Source organism: Anolis carolinensis, chromosome 5 (assembly GCF_035594765.1).
Source record: "Anolis carolinensis isolate JA03-04 chromosome 5, rAnoCar3.1.pri, whole genome shotgun sequence".
In the NCBI taxonomy this organism is placed as follows: Eukaryota; Metazoa; Chordata; class Lepidosauria; order Squamata; family Dactyloidae; genus Anolis; species Anolis carolinensis.
The window spans coordinates 187,046,740-187,059,918 of NC_085845.1; the positions used below are offsets into that span (position 1 = coordinate 187,046,740).

The 13,179-nt window shown below is 42.8% G+C and overlaps 1 protein-coding gene across 2 annotated transcripts in view; it reads left to right on the top strand.

Moving 5' to 3' along the window:
* The window catches only part of wnt5b (Wnt family member 5B), a 124,435-nt gene that overhangs the window by 39,205 nt on the left and 72,051 nt on the right, over positions 1 to 13,179 (top strand). The gene's annotated exons all lie outside the window — the stretch shown is intronic.

Here is a 13,179-nt window from a genome sequence, read left to right on the forward strand (position 1 = left end):
TACTTTTGGAGGGATCTGGTTGAATCTGTCTGAAAGCAAGACAGAACAAAACACAGGGAGAGACAGAAAGGGAAGGGAAAGCTCAGGGTGCTTAGCGCCTCCCATTCTCCCCTGATAATCCCTTAAAAATAATTGCAGGCCCAAACTTCTGGCCTCCAGCAAATTTTCCACTTGGTTAGAGGCTTTTGTGTGGCTGGGGAAAGAGACCCGCAGACTTGCACATTGTGGTGTTGCCTGAAACTTCCAGCTGGGATTTTTTTTTCCGCATCAAAAGAGGATTTTAGTAAAACCATTATAAGGGGCTTAGCCACAGAAAAGCATCTGAGCCGTGAGACAGGGATAGATTAGCATCAATGGGCTTGTTTTTTTGGCACCGTGGATAAGCAGAGAAGTGGTGCATATGCATTCCCTATAGCCTCCTAGATGAGTGGAGGACCAAGAGGTAATCTGATGCATTGCCCTGCGATCTAGAGAGCTGTGTGGTTCCAGAAACTGGCACATTGTAGTACATTGCCACCTGGATTTTGGACTATCCCAAAATAATAATTAAGACGAAAAACACCAGACATCTCACAGAGTGCTATGTATATACTTTGCTGGCACTCTTGAGTGCTTAACCAAGTCATGGGTAGAAAAAAGTAATTGATGGTTGAGTTTAAACCATCTGAAATAATGGTAGGACTTCTGTGGGAAAATCCAGGGCCCCTTCTCATCTGTACGTTCACATTTTAAAAACTGCTGAAGTGCAGCAAGTTTGCAACATGAGGACAAAATTCTTCAATCACCCCTAGCCACACAGGATGAGTTCACAAATTGGAGGAGAGCGAGGCCTTGGTTTGATGCTACTTGTCTCATAACTTCTTGGTAACAGGTATTGCAACTTGTAGGAAAAAGGTGTTTACCAAATGTGACTTTAAATAAGAAAATAAATAGGTGGGCATGCCTCATGTTGTACAGCCTGCTTTCTAAACAGTGAAGCAAGAAAGGCAAAGATAGCATAGCAGTATTAGACCTAAGCCGGGAGAAATACAAAGTCCTTACTTGTGTAAGTCAGTCATGGGTGAAGTTCAGCCCTCCAGGTGTTTTGGACTTCAACTCCCATCAGTCCTAACAGCCTCAGGCCCTTTCCTTTTCCCCCTCAGCCGCTTAAGCTGTTAGGAATGATGGGAGTTGAAGTCCAAAACACCTGGAGGGCCCAACTTTGCCCATGCCTGTTGTAAGTCCTTAATCACCTTTAATATAACTCTAAAAATTAATTACAAAATACCTTTAGTGTAATACTATTCATAGGAGAAACAAATGATCACGTAAAGGAGAAAGTATATGAGTACTCTGAGGCTCTCTAGTGTCTTTTTCATCTTGGACACAGTGCTCTTGATGGATTTATCGTTAGAAGAAACTCAGTCCGATTTTAACACCCAACTATGACTACAAGTATAAACTTCAGGCCTAAACCGTGCAGTAAATTACTTCCTGTGTTAGTTCAAACAGTGGGAATGCAATGTCTCGTTTTAGAAAAAATGATATTAAAAGGGTTTTATATTATGGAAACTCAAGAGAAACTTTCCAGGTTTCTAAGCTAGTTCATGCACCGTTGGAGAGACCAGCCTCTCCAGATGTCTGACCGCATAGGGAAGCTGATGAAGAAACACAACCTACAAAACTATCTACAGACCCACTAAGAAAATCCAACAAATACTACCTTCAGCAAAGAATAAGAGGGATCCTCTCACCTCTGCAGGAGTCTACCGTATACCATGCAAGTCTACATTGGGACTACCAAACGCAGCATTGCGCAAAGACGAATCAAGGAACATGAAAGGCACTGCAGACTAATCCAACCAAAGAAGTCAGCCATAGCAGAGCACTTGATGAACCAACCTGGACACAGCGTATTATTTGAGAACACAGAAATGCTGGACTATTCTAACAGCCACCATGTCAGACTGCACAGTGAAGTCACTGAAATCTGCAAGCGTGTGGACAATTTCAACAGAAAGAAGGAAACCATGGCAATGAACAAAATCTGTCTATATTTAAAAAAACAACTTTAAAATCATTCAGAAAATGGGAATCCCAGACAAGAAGCAGTCAGGGCCAGCTAACACCTCTCAAACAAAGGATTCTTTCAGGCGAGAAGCAGCCAGGCTTTGAGTCTGTAAGGCCATTAAATGCTAATCAAGCTGGCCAATTGCAACATTCACACTTGTCTCAAACAGACAAGAGTTGTTTCTCCCAACCTGGACTTTCTACAGATATATAAACCCCAACAGACATCACAACCTCTGAGGATGCCTGCCATAGATGTGGGTTTGTTTTTCATGTCAGGAGTGGCTTGAGCAACTACAAGTTGCTTCTGGTGTGAGAGAATTGGCCGTCCGCAAGGATGTTGCCCAGGGGACGCCTGGATGTTTTTGATATTTTTACCATCCTGGTGGGAGGCTTCTCTCATGTCCCCACATGGAGCTGGAGCCGATAGAGGGAGCTCATCCACGCTCTCCCCGGGTTGGATTCGAACCTGGCAGCCTTCAGGTCAGCAACCCTACGTTCAAGTCACAAGGCTTTAACCCACTATGCCACTGGGGGACTCTATAGATGTGGGTGAAACGTCAGGAGAGAATGCTTCTGGAACATGGCCATACAGCCCGGAAAACTCAGTGATTCCAACCATGAAAGCCTTCGACAACACTTCCCAGATATGTTGGATTACAACTCTCATTGCAATGGGCACTTGGCAGTATTGACTGGGATAAAGGAGAGTTTAGTCCCAGTAGAAGACTACTGTATCCCATCACGTTTAAATAAGCCATATGACTCTTGCTACTTTTGCTACAACAAAGAGTACCATGCCTCTTAAACTGGAGAAGCAGCTATAATGACGGGAATATTTTCCTGGCTTTCTTTTAAATTCAGAGGACTCTCTCAGGTATGCACATAACTAAGCTGTACTAGTAATCTGCGTTGCGTGAAATAAAAGGTATGCTGTCTGAAACCCCAGGAGATGAAAAACTATGCTGTAGGGAAAGTAACATTTGTGTGCATTTGTACCTACTTAGAATGACTCCTGCTGGCAGAAGGTGAGCCTAGAATCGCCTAAGGTTTCCCTTTCACGCAGTTAATTTCTTGCAGGTGTGGTTTACAGACAATATTGGGGCTTAATAGGCGGAATCGAGCAAATATTAGGATTCCAGACATTGCTGCTTGGTGATCTAAAGAAAGTCTCCGTGCTCTCTACATTTCCCCCAACTCTCCTTCATAAAGGTTCGCTTTGAAAGTTAGAAAGAAGGTGAAGCAGTTATACTAAGCCATGGTCAAAGACAATGTTCATTGCTGTTCTCTTGTGTCAGAGCCCAGGCCTGGGCAAACCTTGGCCCTCCAGGTGTTTTGGACTCCAACTCCCACTATTCCTAACAGCCTCGGACCCTTTCCTTTTCCCCCTCAGCCGCTTAAGCGGCTGAGGGGGAAAAGGAAGGGGTCCGAGGCTGTTAGGAATGGTGGGAGTTGGATTACAAAACACCTGGAGGGCCAAGGTTTGCCCAGGCCTGCTATTGCCCTGTCTACAGTTCTTGTTTTGGATTAGCAAATGGTTGAGACATGTGCTTTTTAATTTGTTCCTAACCGGCTTGGCGTTTGAGGACAGCAGTGAGGTGGACAGCTTTGCAAAAGACAATAAATTATTATTATTTCAGTCTTTTTGCAATCACAAAATATGATTTTCTCCCATTGTTCTTCCTGATTTCCATAGCTATTCCTCTATCCAGCTTTCTGTGTGGTTGGAATACAACTCCTATCAGGCTGGCAATGATGTCTAGAGATGATGGGAGTTGTAGTCGAGCATCTGGGGAATCCAGGATAAAGATCCACGACATCGAAGCAAGGCAGGAGTAGGAAGGATTATTTTGTTATGATGTTGGTTTCAGGTCAGGCTCTTCCTTGGAAAAGTTACTTTTTTGGGTGGGGCTAATAGTTTGAAGAAACTCTGAGCAAACTATGTTGATATGTGGACTTTTGGGAATTGTAGTACAAAAGGTCTTCATTCTGAGCAGAAAGTGAGTTCTCCAGGTTCAAAAATTGGCAAAGATTCCAGGCCAATTTAAAAGAGTTGGCATTTTAATTTGACAGAAACCACCTATGATAACTATTGGTGCCACATCTAAGGTAAAGGTAAAGGTTTCCCCTGATGTTAAGTCCAGTCGTGTCCGACTCTGGGGGTTGGTGCTCATCTCCATTTCTAAGCAGAAGAGCCAGCATTGTCCGTAGACATCTCCAAGGTCATGTGCTGTCATGACTGCATGGAATGCCGTTACCTTCCTGCCGGAGCGGTACCTATTGATCTACTCACATTTGCATGTTTTCAAACTGCTAGGTTGGCAGAAGCTGGAGCTAACAGCGGGCGCTCACTCCGCTCCCCGGATTTGAACCTGGGACCTTTCGGTCTGCAAGTTCAGAAGCTATACACATAATAAAAGTGAAAATATGTATGTGTGTATGTGTCTGGGGTGCCTACTTCCACAGACAGATTCCGCTTCCGCAAACAGCTATAACTCACAGTACTGAGAAGCCACCACAAACACTCCCTCGCATGACATTTCAGGTTATAGTGAGCGCCATTAACATGTAGCCCAAACCCTTTCAATGTCCTCCCCAAACACTATGGCCCCCCACCCAACGGATGCTTTCAGTCCAGGACAATTTCATCCTGTGGAAACCGAAAACATCCCAATGTTTCTTACTCTCTCCACAGGTGTGGAATTTGCATGATCCTGCCCACTGCCTCTCCCTTAACCCTTTCCAATTCTTTTCAACTCTATCTGCATAACAAATTGAGCAGAACTGAGCAGCAACTAAACATACTGGAGGAGTTTGGGGGATTGACTTCACATGGTGGAAGTTGAAGTTCACTCTGCATCAAGTCAGAGCACCGTGACCCCCACTGACAATGGACTTGGCCCACATTTGGCACAGAACCCCCATGACCAAAGAAAAACACTGGAGAGGTTTGGGGGGAATTCACCCTAATTTATAGCCATTGTACGTACTGGGATGTATAGTTCACCTGCCATCAAAGAGCACTCTGGACCCCACCAATGATGGCTCTAGACCTAACTTAGCACTCAGAACCCCCATGACCAACACAAAATACCAGAGGGATCTGGAGAAAATTCACCTTGATTTATAGGAATTATAGTTCACCTACATCCAGAGAGTACTGTGAACATAAACAACAATGGATCTGCACCAAATTTGGTGCGCATACCCAATATGCCCAAATTTGAATACTGGTAGATTTGGGGTGGAATTGACCTTGACATTTGTTAGTTGTAGGTACTGGGATTTATAGTTCACCTGCAATCAAAGAGCACTCCGAACTCCACTGATGATGGACCACGACCTCACTTGGCACACAGAACCCCCATGAGTAAGGAGGGGTTTGAGGGAACTGACTTACAATAGTGGGACTTGTAGTTTACCCAACAGCCAGAGAGCACAATGAACCTCACTGATGATGCATCTAGAGTAAACGTGCCCAACATAACCAACTTTAAGTACTGATAGAGTTTCAGGGGATGAATCTGACGTGATGTGAGTTTAGTACACCCACAACCTTATGTATTTTGTAAAATAAAAAAATGACTTCTTCTAATAATCCGGGCAAGGCTGGGTCCCCAAGCTAGTAATATATAAATGCAAGTTGTGTGTGTGTGTGTGGGGGGGGGGGGGGGGGGGACACATTAAACACAAAAACACATAGTTAGACAAGTACCTGTTCACATGGGAGTAGGACTTAGATTTGAAGAAGGATTTGATTTAGAATCAAGGTGTTGATCATAGAATCGAGGAGCTGGAAGAAACCACATAGACCATCCAGTCACCCACATTTTGCCATGCAGGAATACGCAATCAAAGGACTGCCGGCAGATGGTCATTCAGGCTGTGTTTTAAAAACCTCTAGAATGTGTATATGCTTCCAAGTCACCTGCTGAGTTATGGAGACCACAAGAATTTCACAAGTTTTCCTGGGCAAGGAATATTCAGAGATGGCTTTTCCAGTTCCATCCTCTGAAATATAGTATGTTCCTTCCAATTGCTGTTGACTTCTGGCAGCCTAATGTACTCTTATTAGGCAAGGAGTACTCAGAGGTGGGTTTGACAGTTTCTGCCCAAGAAATATAGCCGAAATTAATGGTGGTCTCCCATCCAATTACAAGCCGGAGCTGGCCCTGCTTAGCTTCCAAGAGCAGCATGCAGCCTTCCACAAACACGGCTCCAGTCCTTCTCTGCGGCTGCGATCTGTGTGCAATGCTGCCGCCTGCTGGCCAGAGCCGGCGTTGCAGCTGCTTTTTGAATGAATGGGATCAACAAATCATTAAAAAAAATTTTTTCCAAACAGGACAGTATTGTGCATCACCAAAAATTCAGCATAGATGCCTTTTGGAGATATTGTAAGATAGTTTCATTTGTTATCTTGAAAGGTCAGGACACCCCTGCAAAAAGGGGGCAGAAGGTCACAAATTGAAATGGGCTGTGATGAATCAACTGCAGGCTTGTTGCTCAACCTACAGATTCAACCCATAAAAGTTCATGCCAACATCATCCTGAGATCAGGGGTAAATCGGTAAAATACAGGTCCTTATCATGCACTCCCAAACAAGTGGCGAGCTTGTTGCAAATCATGATGTTTTGGTGCTTAATTTGTAAAATCGTAAGGTAATTTGACATTTAATAGGCTTTTCCCTAATCCCTCCTTATTATTCAATGTTTTCACTTATCCAACATTCTGCCGGCCTATTTATGTTGGATAAGCGAGACTCTACTGTACTTCTATTTGTCTGTATCAAGTACAAATGGATAGGTGCTGCTGCTCCTGCACAAAGAAGCCAAGGAGTCATTTGGAATGTTAATATTTTTAGACATACAGTTTGAAGGGCTGTATGTTGTTGTTGTTGTTGTTGTTTGCCTTCAAATCCTTTCCAACTTGTGGTGACTCTAGGGCCAATTTATCATGAGTTGTGGCAAATACCACAGGGGATCTCTTTGACTGATCTCTTAAACTGTTAACGGCTCTGTATGGACTGGGGTTAGGATACCAGCATTTCTGTCACACTGCAGAGAACCCCAAAGTGAACCTCTGGGGGTGTGTAGTACAAGCATATGACACAGCAACACTTAAACACACTTAATGCCACTCTCAAACTTTTATTACAAGCACAGAAGAACTACAAGAGTATGAAGGAGGATGTCTTTGTGTTTTCTTTTCCAAGGTTTCTTAGAAGGAGATTGTGCTGGGTTGTTGTATGTATTCCGGGCTGTCTGGCCATGTTCCAGAAGTATTCTCTCCTGATGTTTCGCCCACATCTATGGCAGGCATCCTCAGAGGTTGTGATACAACAACCCTATGATCCCGGCCATGAAAGCCTTCGACAACACATTGGAGATTGTGCTGCTCCCAAAGAGTAATAATTATTTCTATAATGCAATAGAATATAATCATGCTGACTGGAGAATTCTGGGAGTTATAGACCAAAAGAGTAATATTTCCAAACTCAGTGATATACCCTTCTCTCCCTGTAACACACAATGTGTCTTTACATCACCCTTCATCATAACATTTTGGGTTAAGGGATGTTTCCTTTGCATCACACTTGACAGCATTTAAGTAGTATATATCTGAAATCCAGTTTCTGTGTTATGTTCTAGGTTTAATGAAAAATCCAATAAAACCAGATACGAAAGAGAGATAAAGTCTGGGAATGTTAAAAACCGGGGCAGGAGAGGGTTTTTTATTCCACAAACTTGCCCAATTGCCATTTGGAGGATTTGGAGACATGTGATTGTAAATTTCCTAGCTGTTTCAAGATTTTTCTACCAAAATAGCTACCTTAATAATTCTCAACCAAAATGCAGTTGGTTGATTTCTGGAATAAAATAATCTCCTCCTCTCCTTCCATCCTCCAATTCAGTGTCTTCCTCATATGTCATAGAAATTAGTGAAGGACACAGAATCCAGGGCAGGGCTTGGGCAGATCAGAGCATGTTGAGTTTCAGAAGGGTTTTGATTAAATTCTGTGAACCGAACTAAATGAGTTGTAGACAGATGAACTGCAGCTGCCTTTCCTAACCCAATCACATTGATGTCCACTTTACTGGAGGTATGACAGGATAGTAGGTTTGTGGTAAAGAAGGCGGCTTATATTTACCCCATCTTTCCAAAAGGGTGTGGATATCAATTCTTGCTTCTTCTTTCACTAAGAAAAACCTCATTCCATTTGCAGTGTTTAGGCATAAAGGACGTTGCTCAAGTAGCTGCAACACCACCACCACCGATGTGCAAGAGGGTGATTTCAGATGGTTTGGGGAAACCCTCACAATTGCAGAAGCACAAGGAAGCTCTCTGGGTGTCCGGAAAACATACAACAACTCTCTGGGTGTCCTTGAAAATCAGTCACCCTCTTTCAGTCTCCCCTATCTCACAGGGAAGAAGAGCTGAGCCACAAGTACTCACAGGAGGAGAAGTGGAATAGAAATGCAACTAATAGCATACATAAAAGGGTTGAAAAGAGGTGCTTTCTGGGTATCTTTGAACCTTTTAAAACGTTCCGTAGAAAGGGTCCCCTTACTAAAACTCAGTCTCTTTTGTGGGACAAAGAGTGGGATGTTCATGCATTTGTAGAAGAGGATAATGAACTGGCGGGAGGATGCTGTCTGCATAGCTGAAGCTCTAGTGTTGTTTCTGACTCAGAATGGATTCTGACTCCTGTGTCAGCTCATTGTGGCGATAATGGAGAGTGAAAGGCCTATCCCCCACAGTCTGGACTGGGCTTCCTGGAAATACGTTCCCCCTATTTATGGAGTGAGACCAGCTGGTGCTCTGTGCGCATGTGCAATTAGGAGGGCTCTACCACAATTAGAGTCCAGCTTTTGAATGAACATCTCAGGGACCTTAGTCCATAAATCACTCAGCCCATTTCTCAGCTGCGGCCTCCCTGTCAATATCTGTTACTGGTGACTGGACCACCTGCTCTCCTTCTTGAGCTTCTCCTGCTGCTGTGGCCCTTCTTTTCCATGCCATCTTAATCAGCAAGCGCTCTGGTTAGGTGCAAGTTGCAAAAACACTTTTGCATACTCCTCTTTTATGAAGGGTTTTTTTTTAGTGCTTTCAGTGTATCTGCATCAATTGCTTCTTCCTATAATTGTGTATTATATACATATCCTCTCTTTCTTTCCACTGTTTCTATGCATACCGGTAGGTATGAACCCTGAGGCAGTGAAATATTCTGCCTTCTTCACTTGAGGCCAATAGTTGTTGCAATGCTACTTGACCTCGCTAGAGAAGGAGTCAAAATAAGACTGCAATATCCCAAGTAATGGCTGCCATTCTGGGCTAGGTTGTTGTAGTTCAGCTTTTGATTGTGCCTGCAATTGCGGTCAATTGGGATTCTGGGCCTGCAGGGAAGCCTGATGTTGCTGGGGATTCTGGGCCTGCAAACCAGCAGGATAGTCAGCAAGAGATTTTAAGTCCCAAAATTGAGCAGTCTCTGTCTGAAGGCCACATTCCAGGGAAGCAAGGTCAGACTCAGAGATGAGCTCAGAGGAAGAAATTCTAGGTGCTCAGACTAATGAGCAGTTAGATAGAAGATTTACGTTTCATCAACACAGGGCTGCAGCAGCAGTTTGCAAACCCGCTTGTTAGCCAAAAGGTCCTTATCAGTTTCTCAGAGGGATAGGCATGATTTTCTGTCTATATTAGCAAGCCCAAAAGGTTTCTTTGCCAGTCTGGTCAATGTTGGTTTTTGAGGACACATCTCTTCCCAAGTCAAGTTTTTAAAGGGATTTCTAGTTCCATGTTTCCTGTTGCTCATGTTTCATGCTTCCAAGTTTTAAGGATTGTTCCTGAATCTAATGTTTTGGATTTATTCCTGGTTTTTGATGCTATTCCTGTACTTTGAATTCTGACATTTTGACTTTTGTTTTTACTCAGTTTTGCTGATCAGCTTTTTATATATTATTCAGTAAATTGCTTTACTATTTCACCCTGGACTGCAGTGTGGTGTTTATTACAGAGGTGTTTCCCAGCCTTGAAGTACAACATTGGGCAAAGTAGCTTATTTTAGGTGGTAATTTTGCAGTCCTATCAAAGGATAGAAATTTGTTTGGGATTATATTTGACCACTTTGGGGGCACTATTTGCAATAAATTATGGATTAGTAGTACAACTACATAGTGCAGACAAATCTTAGTTTAGGATGGGTGGCATAACATAACCCTCTAGATAGCACTGTTCTTTACCTGTTGCTCATGTTTCATGCTTCCAAGTTTTAAGGATTGTTCCTGAATCTCATGTTGTGGATTTATTCCTGGTTTTTGATGCTAAGGTAAGCTGGTTTAAGATGGATGGAACTGCAGCCCAACAAAATAGGGAGGGTACATTTTGTCTACCCCGATTTAGCATTCTATAAAATCTGAGGCTGAAGAGAAGAGGGTGAGATCCTTTATTAGACTACCTTCTGAAATCCTTATACCTGTAGGATTATTCTGTTGACTACCTCTTTTAAGGAAGTTTGCTCTTGTTTGGACTATTGGACATATTCTCTTGACTCTGTGTTGTAAAGTAGCCTTTCCCAACTTGGTGTTGAACTCTTAACTACCACAATCTGAGGGCTAGCTGTATGGGTCTATGGGAGTTGTATTCTAATGCACTCCAAAAGGTCTGTCATAGATAATTTCTAAATTGGAAATTCAGAACTTCAAGCAATCCTACTTTGGGACTGAAGAAGCTTCCGCATACTAATTTCCAAAGGGGCAGCCATATTACTGGCTTCATATTAATGGTGTTCTATATAAAACAGCAAAATCCCTTGAGCACTTTTGAGACTAATAGATTTAGTATACTGAGAGATTTTGTAGACTTCCGCCCATTTCCTCAGATGCATGGAATACTAACAATATGTATGCAGATCTTTTCTGCTCTCAGAAGCTCCAGCTAGCATGGCCAATGTTGAGTGATTCTGAGTGATTCATGTCCAAGATGAAGGAAGGATCCAGATTTGAAAACTACCTGTCTTTATATTCAGGAGTACCTACTAGGTGCGTATATTGGGATATGATGTTGACACAGAAGTCTTATTAATACTCCCCCTGCTCAATATCATCTACTTCATTAATTAAGCAAGTCTAGTATTTCAAAAGGGACTTTTAAACAACTCCATCTGGTAATGTATGTGAAAAACATTACCAGAGTGATGTCACTATTTTTATGAAACTACCTAAATACTCTAAAGTCCAATCTTGCCTGAAATTGGATGCTAAGCAGGGTTGGTCCTGGTTATTACTTGAATGGGAGACCAACAATGAATACCTGGTCCTGTAGGTCTAATTTCAGAGGAAGGAACTGGCAAAATCACTTCTGCATATCCCATGCCTGAAAAAACTTTAATGAAATTAATGGGGTAACCATACCTTTGCAGACATCTTGAATGCATACACACGCATTACAGTGGTTTTCCACTTTTCTTATTCCTTTCCAAGAGAGAAAAAAAGGTGAGAGAACTGTTGTTCTAAGTTAACGTGAAATCTTAACATAGCTATTTTAGGCTCAATTCTCACAAGAGCCTGTTTTTACCGTGTATATTAGATTTAATGGCGCATGTGTGAGGAGTGCAAGGAAAATGTGCTAGCAATATTGCAACACAAATGTGGAAGGAATGTAATGCTTGCCAGAGGAAAAAAGCGAAAAGCTCCACCTCTGCCTAGCCCTCCTCCCTTCTGCACACTCCATGCAGCTTTAAGACTAAAGAATTTGACAGGAAGGACAGTAGCTGGACACCAGGGGGGAAGCATTATGCAATCTGGGCAACAGCCCTGGCACCGCGCCTCGAAGGCATCCGTCATCTTCAAAGACCCTCAGCTCTTCCAGTAGAGTTTATCGATTATCTTTTCTTAGCAGACAACAGCAGGAAAGAGCAGCTGCCTATAGAAGCCGGCTTTGCTGGAGGGAGGGGAGACACAAAGACCTCTCTTTACTGGGACCAGTTGCCTATTCCTGAGATTGGGATTTTTTGCAGAAGCCTTTGAAATGCTAGCATGGAGGCACACTGCCTTCTATTTACAATTTGTATACCCCTTCCCTTCCTCTCCCAAATATCTCCCACTTGGGGCCAACACGTGCCTCCTTCACTCCTCAATGCTTAGCTTGTTTATTCTTAAGCATTAAGATACTGTGCATTATGCAAAACCATTTGGCACGTAAGATTGTGGTGGTGGGAGTGAAATATCATGGGAATTAGCATTTGTATGACATCACCTTAGGCCCATCCTCATTTGAGACATGTAGAAAAGAGGGCATGGTCAAGCACTAGTTAATTCCCTGGAGTTTTGTTACTCACCTTCTGTATGATCATAATAATCATAAGTATTGATGTAGATGAAATGCTTTGAACTCTATATATTTTAGTCATCTTCGTTCTATAAAGTAGGTTAGCTCTATTATCTAGATGCTGTATGGTAATGTTGAGAGGTCATGGTTTCTGTTAAGAGCAATGGTTCTCAACCTGGGGCCCCCAGATGTTTTTGGCCCTCAAGTCCCAGAAATCCTAACAGTTGGTAAACTGGCTGGGATTCCTAGGAGTTGTAGGCCAAAAACATCTGGGGATCCCAGGTTGAGAACCACTGCCCTAGAGCTACTTCATGGCTATGTCAGGGTTTGAATGGTAGGTTTCCTGGCTTATGCTGTTAACCAGTATGTCACATCATCTTCTTATAATACCAGGCATCACACCACCTTCTTGTAGGACTATATATCACCATTCAAGGCTCAATCCACCAGGCCATGTTGGGTGCAGCATTCTAGAAAGAGTAGCAACATTCCTAAACTCTGCCCAGTGGCCACAAAGTGGTTGATTTCAATACAGTTGCTTTTCCTTAAAATCCTCAACAAACAAAAACAGGTTTTATGTGGGCAGCTGTGTTTGGATGCTACTCTTCACATTTCCTAGTCTAACATCCAAAGAGATTTTGTTTTTGGAGAAGTGTCAAATGATGCCTGAGGCATCTCATGACCAACCGTAAGAGGAAAGGTTTTGCCCTGTCCTACTCAACCAAGTCATATTTGGGAATTTTGCAATGCCCCAAATGTGTGTTTAGTAGCAATGGCTGGAGGGCAAATTTTCCTCTTATTCAATT